The following is a 12,623-nucleotide window of genomic DNA, read 5'->3' on the forward strand; positions in this document are numbered from 1 at the left end:
AACAAGTGATGGCATCTTGGTGATGGCTGTTGCTCACTGTTCTTGCCCCTTGAACTGAGATTTAAAAGAAGGAAGAAGATTAACTATGAGTGAAGTATCTTTTTTTGCGGTCATGTCCATATTCTTTCCTGGAGGAACAAGAATATTTTCCTGTGAGCAAAATTAATGAACAAGTCTTGATTTTTGAGAAGCCATCTTTTTGTATGTTTTCATAGCAAAACCTACTTGTATTGAAACAGCTGGTACCTGCCTACAGAGTAATGATTTTAGGGGGGATAAAGAAGGAAAAAAAGATACTAGAAATATAAAAATTAAATAGGTTTATTATTATTGTTCTAATTCCTCTATTTTATATTTTGTGTTGCAATATTTCACTTTTCTCAGTGGATCTCTCAAACCTGTCTGTAAGCTAGATGAATTTCCATGGATTGTTCCATGGAAACATTAGTGGTTTGCTAAACTATTTCCACTCCTATTTCCCCCAGACTTCCTCGCTTTTTGGCTGACCTGGCAATGTTTTCCTACAGCATGGCTCTTATGAAGGCTGACTGCTAATTGATCTCTTCTTTCAGATCAGACATTAGACAATTTCAATTTTCTATCTCTATAATTCTCAGAAGTCAATGGTAAAAATCATAACCATTTGAGCATCAGTAAGGTTTTTTTCTTCATGTATTGAGCATATATTCCAATATGCTACACAGTTTACCTATCAAAAGTGTATCTCAGCCATAGCTCTCTGCTTACTACAAATTTCCAGCAATATACAGTAATTAATTATGTCATGTTATGTCTGTTCCTCATTATGATAGATTTCAAAAGTGGTAAATTATCGAAATTATCAGTGCAATATTTTTTTTTCTTAAGGAATGACATATGGAAATAAAACAGACTAAAGAGTTCTACAGACTTGTGCATTTGCACATAAGGTACTTAAGGATGTATGGTCTCACGTTCTCAGAATGTGTTTGAAGACAGTAATTATATTGGAGAAAAAATGGAAATAAATTTGGCTTCCATTTCTGACAGCCAATTCCTCCCCTAATATATTTGTTTTCAGTAATATGGTAGGGATTCTTTTCAGTTTCAGGGTATGGTTACCACTAAGAGAAATTTTTTCCTTAAAACACTTACATGTGCTTGAGCCCTTTTGACACCAAAGCATGTATTTGCTACTGTTCAGTTGTCTTTATATTGATAGGTCAAGAAAAACCCCCACAAAACATGCAAAATCTGGGGGAAGAAAAGTGTGGATTACATCATACTTCGCAACCTGCTCAAGATGGCTACCAACATTAAGATTAAAGGGATCAGGCACTACATAGGGACTCAGTGTCCTGTACAACCTCCTATTATGATCCTTCTTATGCAATGGGATTTATTCTGAGTTTATGTGTTGGGAGCATAATCCTTGCAGGAGTAACACTTTCTGATAGCAAGACTTGGCAGAAAAATCACCCCTCACTTACCTGTAGAATTATTACAAAAGTCCTCAGTCTTATTTATTGCTGTCACCCTCACTTCTCTTTCTTCCTGTTTTTCAACTGGCAAATAGACCTTTCTACAGAACATGAGCCTTGCAATTCTTTTTAGTGTGGAAGCGCAAATGTTTTATTCAGTTCTTATATCTTTGCCCAGAGCACAAAGCAAGTCCTTAATAATTTAGTCTTACAGATGACTCAGAATCATCATATCCTGGGCTTAGTCTTAAACCATAGCTATTCATGGACTGAACTTAGTATTATAGCTTTTAAATTCATGACTTTGGGAGCAGACAGTACTTATAAAAGCACATCATATATATTTTTTGTACTAAATGTCAAACTATTAAGGTTTATATTTCCTAACTTTTCCAAAGATTAGGGAAAATACAACTTAGTTGCTGTACTTCATAGAGCTGAAAAAGCTTGAGAATAGTTTTTGTGATTTCAGCCTCTCTGCTGCTGTCTTCATAATGCTGCAAGAAAATTACTTCAAAGTACTTTTTAACAGACATTCTTGGATACATAGCAATTACTGTTATGCATTTTATGCAACCCTCCTATAGCACTTCAGTGTATGTCCCTGCTGTGGGGTTTAGGAGTCAATTTCATAGCTTCATCAGAAAGGATCACTCTTCAACAACTGCTTTGCTAGATAGATTTTTTAACAGATAATGCATTCTTTTCTAGCATAAATCTCTCACCATAATCCAGTCTGGAGGCACTTGGGAAACACATAAAAATACAGGGCTCAAAATATGCAACTTTTTATCCTGAATCACACATCTCTCAATTGAGTGATATATATATTTCACCTGATCTCAGGCTGTGATTTGTTTAGGCAGAGAAGTCTGAAGAATGTTTTCTTTTTCTTACCCCATGTCCATGCAGATGTTACCCTCATCATATGTCTTCTGAAACATTTTTAGAAATATCCAGAAGTGTTCGCTTAATCTCATTGGATTAATAAAAATAAATCATTTTAATTATTAGAAATTAGTCTCTTTGAAGGTGTTAAGAAGTGAATGAATTCTAGAGGTCAATAATATGTCAGATCTGAAAGTGGCAAAAATCCTATTGAAGAATATGTAGTCAGTTTGATGGCAAATTCCTGGAGGATTACGGGTGTTGTCTCTGATTTGTTCTTTATCTTGACATGGCTTGTAGATGAACTGTAGCAAGATTACAATCATGATCATTCATCAGAGCCTAAATCTTTGGTGAACAGCAAACTTTAACATCATGTATTCACATCCTGCAGAAATCAATCCTGTTTAATCCTTCTATAGCATACTTACAAACCTTAGGATAACCTATGTGTTATAATACCACTGCAAGCTCACAAAATCAAAACCAAATGAATTAAGAAAAGCTGTTTAAAAATTAAACTCCTGTTTAGCTTGTCACCTTGCAAACTAAGGTGGATGTTTATAAGCATGGCCTATAGCATACTTACAAACCTTAGGATAACCTATGTGTTATAATACCACTGCAAGCTCACAAAATCAAAACCAAATGAATTAAGAAAAGCTGTTTAAAAATTAAACTCCTGTTTAGCTTGTCACCTTGCAAACTAAGGTGGATGTTTATAAGCATGGCTTAGGAAGTCTAATGTAAATGTAATGAAGTAAAGGAGAAATACAAAGATAGAGGTTACTTTAGTCAAGCCATCTTTCGCTGTTTGTGTAGGTGTGAAATAACCATGTACAAAGAGAAGCAACTAATGTAAGCCTCTTAGTAGGTAGGACAGCATTCATAAAGCATCTGATGGAAGATTGAGAGAGTATAGGCAGGCGCTGATTATAGCTGTGCATGTGACTGACACAACTCAAAAACCTGGGGTTAGAGCAAGCCTGGATATTTTTTTCCTTGACATTTGATGGCTGATTTCTGTTTTTTCAGTACACTTCTGCTTACAGTCTGGCAGAAAGAGTGCTCATAATATGACAATGTCTTTTTGACCACCAGAAGTTTGACTTTCTAAAATTTTATATAACTAAATGACAAAAGGAATGATTTTGTTTTAAAATCAAGAAACCATTTATTAGCTGAGTTTTGCACAGGATTTTGATTTGTAGCACAGGCTTAGATTGTGCTTCAATGGACACCAAAATTAATTAGAATTTTTGTTTGAAAAGAAGAAAACTAACAAACCAATAAGCCTACCTTCCTGATCAGGTCAAGCTGAGAGGCAAAGGAAAACTGAATTGGAATTCTCCAATCTCTCCTTCTCCTTCTCCTTCTCCTTCTCCTTCTCCTTCTCCTTCTCCTTCTCCTTCTCCTTCTCCTTCTCTTTCTCCTTCTCCTTCTCCTTCTCCTTCTCCTTCTCCTTCTCCTTCAATGAGGAAGTCAAAGAAATGTCACAGGATATGGCTTGCACTCAACAGTGATTCTAAAGATTCTAAAGAACAAAACAAGTAAATATCCACTACTTCAGCTAGCCAGGTTCTGCAGGTCTAAGATGTGAGGGCTGTGATACAGGGTACATAATTCAAACTGTTCCATGGGTTAAGTAATGCACATATATTGAAGTGATGCAATAGATAACCCAGCAATATGCACATACTGCTTTGCTAAGAGCATGGATTGGCCACTAAATAAAATTGCTTGTGAATTATCTGTAGGTAGTATGGTCCAGCGTTAATCTTACCTGACACCAGGCAAGTTCAGTTCTAGGATCCTTATAGAGTTATCACAACATGATAATAAGAGAGGTTAAATGCTGCCTTATGCTGTTCATATTTATTCAAGCATGGAAGTGTACAGTATAGTAACCAAAAATTACTCAAATAAATATGTCATGTCCCTCAGAGACATTTTTTTGTTAAAAGTTGTCCTGATAGCAGCACTTTTCCTTATTTCTGTTTTTTTATTAAATCCTTGCTTACTGATCTCAAAAAAGCTCATAAATTCAGTTCCCTTTTATTATCTCAGTTGCACAGTAATGAAGCACAGCTGCATGCAACCCTGCTAGTATTTATAACTTCTTGTGCAGAAGTAAATGTGCCATTTCTTTTTATTTCTTTATGAAAGACAAACTTAAGCTTGTAACATACTGTCTGAGGGTCTACTACATTTTTCTTACCATTACTGTTATGTCCTTGGACTGTTCTACCAAGCCTTACCCATTTTTCCTGTGTGCTGCTCAAGAGAAGAGTAGCAGAGGTCAGGTCACCTAAAGATCTGGGCCTTTTCCAAACTAAATAATTATCTTAGTCTATGTTTATAAAGCAAACTTCAAAATAGCTGGTGTGTACAGTGTGTCTTCCCCAAGACAAGAAGCTAGCCTGTACTATTCCTTTCCTGTGTACAGAAACATAAACATCTTCTGAGAAAACAATTTTAAATGAGAATAAGGTATATGTGTGTCTCTTAAAATGTAATAAATCAAAACATGTCTTGAGGTGATATCTGAAGAAGTCTGAATGACAGAGAGTATGATATTCTTCCTGTGGTCTTTCCAGAAGAAAGAGTCAGACCAAGAGCTTAAATTAATGTCTTTAAATTAGTATGTCTGTGTTTAATAGTGTTTATTTTATATTTTTATAGTAATCGTTTAGAAGATAGATTTTATTTTGATGGAAAAGTGAAATATGCTTACAAGATTAGAACAAAATTAACATATTTCGTGGTTATCCCTGGCAAGCTGACATCAAACATTGACTTGAATCAAATTAGCATGGGCTTGGTGGCAAAGTAGACAACAATCTTATGACTCCAGATTCAGGCGACAAAATTTAGCACTGTACAAGGTTTCATCTGTACATCCTAATTATTCAGGACACTGATTATTGTCTGTGAAATTTTTACCTCCTTTTGACATTGGAAGTACAATTCAGCTGCCTAATCAAAGTTGTATACGTATATATACACATAAATACACATACACACACACACACACACACACACATATATATATATATGTACAACATAACAGGTATATAGTATCCTCATCCAGGATTCAATTCTAATTCATCATAGCAATGATAACATTATGTGTGACTAAGAAGAAGAGGTTAGACCTGGAATACTTTATTTTTGTCCTGCCAAGTCTTTCTTTCTGCAGATGAAATAACAAAGGAAATGATGCAAAGAGCTGGGCCGCTTCATCTACCCTTAGTTCTGTTGGAGGTATGGTCAGAGTTGTTCTCTTTTGTGAATTTTACATCTTCTTTGGAAGATGTAAAAAGTGGCTGATTCTCCCAAAGTCACACTTTTTCCTCCTAACTCTCACTATTTTGCTTGGCAGATGGACTTTGTTGTTTTTCCTTTTTCCAGAGTGAAGGGCTGCTGCCATTCATCATTCCATTTGTATAGTTTAACTTCTCTCTTCCTTTTTTTTTTTATAAACAAATAATCAGACACTAATGTAGAAAAAAGAGGGTTTCAATTTGCTACTATGTGCCTTGCATCTCATTTTCTAACAATTCAATGAGTTGTTTTGTTTTCTCATTTTCTTGAATATGCATTATAACCAAAATCTGCACTTTTGAAAATCTCAGTGTAGGAGTTGCAGCATCATGATCTTTTTAAAAATCATTCCTATTTATTAATCTTTTAAAAAACATGATATATAATGTACATTCTTCCTCTTTTTATCATTCTGATTTTGAATTTTAGGCAGAAAAATCCGCCCATGTCTCATGTACCTATTATCAAATTAAGGTAGAGGTTGTCTAATTTACTTCTCCTAGTTGCTTTACTAGAAATTTGATGGGGCACATGATTTAAATTATATGTATGATATTCTTTCATACATCTAAGAATTCAGCTTACATGCAGTAAAACAAAAAAATTTCATTTCCAACTGGGATATGCATGTGCGTGCTTGTATATATATGTACATGAGTGTAGTTATGTCTTTTCAGAATTGTTTAGAAGTTTACAGTTATTATTGTATATTAACTTAAACTTACTCACTTTCACATAAGTGACTGTAAGGATGATTGGAAATGCACTGGGATAAAATCAGAGGGACTTGAATGAGAAGGAGTGTCAAGGAGCGTATAAATTCAGAAACACATCTAGTCTTCACCTGGGGAAAAAAAAATCTGTGATCTCCCTCAACTATTTATTTTTAAACCATTTTTGCACTAGCCAATAAAATTTTCAGTTATCTATGCATTAAGTGTCTGAACACTTAGATTTTATTAAACATTAAACAAACCTGAGATTAATTGAATTCTGACAAACCTTAGGAAATTAGAGCTGTTGGTTATAAAAAGAATAATTCAAATAAACAAATGTTTCTTTTTAGATGGTTTCCAAACTTTAAATCACTTATTTCTCTTTCTGTCTCTCTTTCTTCCTTTCCTCCCACTTTCCTTATTGTCCTCCTCCTTCCTCATTCCCTCTTTCCTTTCTTCATCACTGTTTTTCTTTTTTCTTTTATTTTTCTTTCTTTTCTTTCTTTTCTTTCTTTTCTTTCTTTTCTTTATTCTTGGAATGTATTTTATCGTCTGTCAGTTTTGCCCTATGATATGTCCTCTTAAATTGGATCTGTAAGCCCTTCATAAAGTTTAATAAATCTTCAGCATTTCACCCTAAGGAAATTATATTAAAAAACCTTCAAATGTGAAGTTGGGCCTGCAGACGCACAGCACTGGGAATTATATCACCATAATCAGCTTGTAATGAAAGCCTCTGTCGCTGTTCTCTCCCAATCATAATCTGCCTGTCTTTATGAAAAAAGGGGGGTTTGTCTGGGTTCATCTGCAAGCTTTAATTGGAAGATGTCTTCATTTCATTCCAGCCTACTGGGATAATAACTCAGCCCCATGTTTAAACACAGGCCCTTGCCGCTGATATTTTTTCATTTAGTAAAGCATGTCTCTTTAAATGATTTAGCAAATCACCATGAATGCCAAGGCAGGATGATTGGCAGCTCATTGCTGGTGCACCATTTGCATGACATTTGTTCTTCAGCCCGGAAAGCTGCAGCAGGTAAACAAGCAGGCCCTGTACCGACTCCCTGTGAGTCCTTCCCTGTTTATTTTCTCATAATCAAATGACATTTATGGAGAGGCAAATGCAGCTGCACATATATGGAGAAAAAATGCAATCAGGCCAAACATGATGACTTCATTCAGGTGATATTTTGATTAGAGAAAGGACAGCTTTATGGCATAGAGTTTCTTGCAAGTGAAGTCAGTCAAATTCCATTTTACAAACTCTATTTTTAATATAAATACTAGGTTCAAATAATACGTGGCATCTGATAACACTGTAAGCGTTACAATGCAATATGTAGATGTGCAAATTTCTTGAAATTCCTACTTTTAAGAATTCTTTAATTTCCTAAAGTTTTGTTCTGCTCTCTTCTGAGTAGTATTTTTTGTAAGGGTCATATCTGTCTTTCTATATATAAAACTGCTCTGTTGTGTCACTGGAGCTTTTTCCTAAAAGAGATTTCAGAGAGGAAGCTTTTTCTGAAGTTAAATGTTTTAAACCTATTTCCTAGCATATTATGGTGTCAGGAAACTTGGAAGAAAGCAAATTGAAATATATAACATATAATATATATTGCATCATATGGTACCCATACCGCAACTGATAGTATTAGTATTCTTCTAATACATACATTTCACTTCAATTTCAAAGGTCATTTGAGAACAGAAATAAAAAAATGGCAATTACTGAGCAAGGAGGGGTTTGCAGCTAGCTTGAGTGGCTACACTCTGTTTTTCAATTCTTCTTAAGGAAGTACTTTCTCATCTTTTTGCTGAAGGAGACAGCCTTTTTTCATGTTGTTGGAAGATTTTCCATAAGAGAAACCATGAAATTTAAGAGTTTTCAGTAGCTGTGTAAAACGAGAAAGCAGAACTGTATATTCCCCACACAGCTTGACCCAGGAAAGTTGAGCGGAAAGGGCAGGATTTTTGCCCACCTGTCATACCAGTCCTTTTTGAAACAACACTCAAATAGGAGAAGGTAGGTAGGTGCACACAGAGGGAAGGGCTACTAGTCTGTATTTAATAGGGTGTTTATAGTTAGAAAAATCTGCTGACAAGGGTCCCTCAAAAAGGGGTCTTACAAAGAGGGGGATCAGCATTTTGTGAAAATTCGGCCAAGGAATAAGAGAAAAAGCTGCTTTGGCAGAGAAAAGAGCAAGTAAGTTCTGTAGAGTTGTCGTAACCATAACTTTTCCCAGTAGAAATTCTATTCTTATATTTTCAAGCTGGGTCTTTGTCCAGTTTTTTGGAAAGATACACACTTCCGGCTGTGACACAACACAGATGTATTGTTATTTCAAAATGCAGCACTTTGTCTCACTGAAGAGACTGGTTTTTATTGCATCAGTCTTCAAGCAGGCACTAAGTAATTTGTAGACAGCGTTCGAAATCAGACTTACTAATTGGGCTGATATGGTTTCTTATTACTGTAAGAATGTGCTTGGGGTCCTCACACGGAGCAAGGGACAACTGCTTAGGTACTTGCTGTATTTTTGACCATCTCAGCTTTATTTCAGAGCAAGTGAGTTTAGTGTGAGAAAACACAATATACAGAGTGCAGCCTGAACTCAAAAGGAATCACTAATGTGGCTCAAAAAATTGCTGGACCGGGTAACTGGCAGAAAGGTGAAATAACAATTGTGCAGAGGTAATTGGGCCTGCAATTGGAGCTGAGCTGAGTGAGAGGAACAGGAAATATTGCCTTTCAACTTGGTATCTCGAAAACTATGAAGGAAAGAGTGAAGGGACATAGAGAGAGGCAGATGTGACAATAAAACTGATGGATCAGGGAGTCATTTGGAGAGTCTGGGTCTGTTGTACCCAGTGCTGAGAAGGTAATTCGGTTTCAGGGTTTTGGAGGAATAAGGGTGATGAGACTCCCTGCTGTGGAGGAGGGAGATGTGGCTTGGGAGACCAAACCTCATGCATCTCCAGTTGTTGCTAAAGGGAGACTACAAAATCAGAGAGCAGGGAAGGTAAGATAAATTAGTTTAGAATTGCTAGTATTTGCTACCTATAGTAATTTGAAGTCAGTGGAGGCACACTAGTGAGTGGGATTCTCAGGAAGCCAGGAAGATAAGGACCTTCTTGCCTGCTTTTATGCATTTATGCATTGAGGTAGGTTGCCATGTTTACAAACATATTTGATAATGTGCACTTTTGAAAATCTCAGTATAGGAGTTGAAGCATCACGATTTTTTAAAATCATTCCTATTTATTAATATTTTTAAAAACATAACAAATAACGTATGTTCTTCCTCTTTTTATCATTCTGATTTTGAATTTTAGGCAGAAAAATCCCCCCATGTCTCATGTACCTATTATCAAATTAAGGTTGAGGTTGTCTAATTTACTTCTCCTAGTTGTTTTACTAGAAATTTGATGGTGCACATTATTTTAATTGCTAATACTTTCTTCCTTTTTAATTCATCATTCTAAGCAGAATTATGTGAATAGTTGTGAAAGGAGATTCATCTAAAATAAGGATAAGAGCCTACAAATTACTACTGCTTAAGGATATCTTCAAGCAGTGGAAATCTAAAGGCACTCTGCAACATTGGTAAGTTAAAAGATAAAAATTCCGCCCCCACGTCCCTTTATACCACTTCACCCCACACAGGTGTCACAAAAAATAATTTCTGGAAAAATCTCTTTATACAAGAAATCTGTCCAACAGCTACTAATGTGACCCTTTATGATTTTGGTACGGGGGTCAGAAGGATACTGCAGAAACTGTTCAAGTTAGCCTTTTTTTCTATTAGCCTTGACTGTGATGAGCAGAAAAATTTTACAGGCAGCTGAACAAGCATCAACTTGGTATTTGACAAGACTGACAAGATGGTCTCCATGGACCTGTTTTACTCACTATGTGAATTCACTTTGCCTTCTTAGGTTGAACTCAAAGAGCATCAAAAGATTATTATTATCATTGCTTCCTAGGTGAACGAATGCTTTATTCTCACAGATATTTGGAGAATGGCAGCTGCTTGTAACTATTCCTCCATTCACACATGCACAGGGTTGGCTATTTGCTATTTATTATATATAGCAACTATATCTCTCGGCCAGGAAAGAGAAAAATACTTTTAGCTGTAGGGATATACGTAGTGTTACTAATGTACATACTAAACAGCATGCAAGCACCCCACAGTTTCAGTTCTGTTTGTTCTGACTACACAGCAAAAAAAAATAAATAATTGCTCACTTGCTAAAAGATTGGGGGCTACATGTAGGCTGAACAGTGACTGCTGGAAAAGAAATGGCCCTGTCCTATAGGAGGAATGCACACCTTGAGCCACTGCCAAGAAGAAGTGTCTATAATGTTGTGTAGGATTGTCCTTGTACAGTTTTGGATTGAATTAATCTTTACCCAGATATGAGGGATAAATGATTAGCAAGTGCTTTCAGTTCTGCTTAGATAATCACCAGACGTGGTCAAAACTTTTCCAGAGCTTGAGGCAGGGGGAAGGGGAGGATGAAAAGAAGGTTAGAGGAAAGGGTTAAAGGTAGAATAAAAAGGAAAGGGGAGAGGGAAAGGGAAAAGGAGGAAGGGGGACAGGAGAAAGAAGGAGAGAAAGCAGGAGAGAAAGCAGGAAGAAAGTGGAAATAGGAATGAAAATGGGAAAAGGTAAGAAAAGGGGAAGGAAAAGGGAAAAGCAAAATAATAGATTCATCCTCAAAGACCACTGTTTCCCCCTTGTGTCTAATGAGAACAGGACTGTAGTCTGCCAGTTTTATGGGGAACAGCACAAACATACACTTCTTTAATCTTTGTGAACTCTTAAGTACAGAAACTTTAAAAAACAACACTGTGAAATTAATTTTAAAGAAGGTTCTTTAAAGACACTGAGCTATTCATAAAGAAGAAACTGCTAAAAATTTAAATATTTTATTTAAAAGTCTTATTAATCAAGGTTACTAATTTTTTGCATCTGGACTTATTTTCATTCAAAGGATCCATCTTTCCCCAAAATCTATGTATTTAAATAATTTTCAATGTCTCTATATTTGGTTAAAACAGTGTCATTAGGATTTAGTACAAGCTGATTTGTATATATTTTCAATGGGTATAGAAAGAAGTGGACAAATACTAACTGTCTCATAAGCAACTGAGACAATACAAGTATATCTCCACTTCTAGACATTATTGCAAAAGTTATTAAAATGGGATTTAACAATCAGAAATCTCTAACTATACAAAATCACAGTAATGCATTTTCTCCTCTCTAGTTTTTTCACAATAATTTCATTCTCAACATGAAATTTTGCATTCTACAAATTATCTTGGCTTCTAAATATTTTTATATTTAAAAACCAAAGTGATTCAATGTTCACAATTTTTCAAAGCAGTGGATGACCATATGCAAAAAAGAAAGGGATGGTAATCAAAAATTTTAGAAGAGTTATGACTTCTTTTGGAGAGATATTTGAAAATAAAGAGGTTTGACAATATTATCACATAGAAAAATACCCCAGGGTCCAGTTCCAGGTGAAATTCTTTGACTCTTCAAGTTGGCTAAAAATCATACTGAAAGAAAAATATTCATAATCTGCCAACAACTCATATTCTTTTGCTAGAGATACTAGATGTATTTCAGGCATTTCACAGAGTACAAGGGCATATATTCCTTTTAGAATAATTTGAACACAAGACAGAGCACCGAGGAGATTTGCAGTGACACTGTCTAGTCTGATCTGTTCATAGCAAAGCTGCTCAGAGATGAAATATTTTTTTTAATTGAAAAAAAATTATCAGACAAAAGTTTCATAATTTTTCATGCATTTTTAACCAAACTCTGTCAGAAACATAAAAAATAGACTTTGGCAGGATAATACTTCAAAAGCATATCACAGCATGCCTAGTAATCACATTATCTAAAACATGAAAAATTCTGGTCCCAGTCCCCACATCCGAGACAGGTACTTTAAGACATTTCTTCTGAGACATGTTTCTCTCAGTTTCTTATAATCAAACTCTTCTATTTGCCTAACAAACTGAAGATTGAAAGAAGAAGGCATTAGTCCACTAGCATTTTTTACCTCCTAGCCCCTTCCTGTCCACATTGATTTTGATTCTGTGATCATTAATTTACACGCATCCAAATGGTTTTAACAGAGAAGACCAAGGCTTCTCTTTTGCCTTTCATGCCTTATCTGTAGCATCAAGAGATTTGTGTCCACGTCATGCAGC

This window comes from Zonotrichia leucophrys, chromosome Z (genome assembly GCF_028769735.1).
Source record: "Zonotrichia leucophrys gambelii isolate GWCS_2022_RI chromosome Z, RI_Zleu_2.0, whole genome shotgun sequence".
NCBI classification, from domain to species: Eukaryota; Metazoa; Chordata; class Aves; order Passeriformes; family Passerellidae; genus Zonotrichia; species Zonotrichia leucophrys.